A 947-nucleotide genomic window follows, 5' to 3' on the forward strand; every position below is an offset into this window, starting at 1 on the left:
GGACCCCCACCCTGTGCTGGATCCCCACACGGTGCCGGACCCCCACTCCATGCTGGACCCCCACGCCGTGCCGGACCCCCACCCTGTGCTGGACCCCCACTCCATGCCAGACCCCCACGCCCTGTCGGACCCCTGCGCTGTGCCGGACCCCGAGGATTTCTGCCCTTACTATGTGTCAGCTTTTAAAAACCAGTTCCATGGCTTTGCTTTCTTAGCTTCCTTTTTACTGAACGTATTCAGGCCAAAAATAAGGGAGACCCTGCTCTCCACCCCACGACGTGTTCAGCGCGGGCGTCACCGACACCAGACGAGAGACCGCTGCCCTGCTCCAGTGGGGATCGGCCCGGCGGTACCCACGGCGTGAGTGGGCCTGTCTCGCCAGCAAGCTCAGACTCCAGGCCACCTGAGTTTAGGCTGACTTACACGTTTATGGAGGTTTCTCTGCTCTGCTCTGCTCTGCTCTTCCTCTCCTCTTCTCTTTTCTCTTCTCTTTTCTTTTCTTCTTTATTAATCGAGAGAGATTTTTACCATAGGGTGTGTGCACTTTACCGGACAGAGAGAGACAGAGAGAGAGAAATCAGCACCCCAGGGGTGGTGGCCATGCCACGATCCCTTCTCTTCCATCCTCCTCTCCTAATTTTAGGCATACACGCACACGCGCCCAGTATGAGTTTCAAGCTGTCAGGTCTAGGACTCCAACCGCGGTCAACTTTGTGGGAGTAGGCGGCACCACGCCAGCTCTGACATGCGGTTTAATTGCTGAGCAGTTGCTGCTGGAACGCCGGCCTGCTGGACACCCCTGGCCTGCCCGCCCTGCACACCCCGGCCAGGCCCTCCTACCTTCTCACTGAGGCCTCTGCCCTCCTGAGGGTCAGTCCAAGCCCAGCATGGCCTCTGCTGCCGTCCTGGCCAAGCCGGTCTGTCTTGCCCAGCAGCTGCCCCTCCCT

Source organism: Tupaia chinensis, unplaced genomic scaffold, assembly GCF_000334495.1.
Source record: "Tupaia chinensis unplaced genomic scaffold, TupChi_1.0 Scaffold000088_1, whole genome shotgun sequence".
Classification (NCBI taxonomy): domain Eukaryota; kingdom Metazoa; phylum Chordata; class Mammalia; order Scandentia; family Tupaiidae; genus Tupaia; species Tupaia belangeri.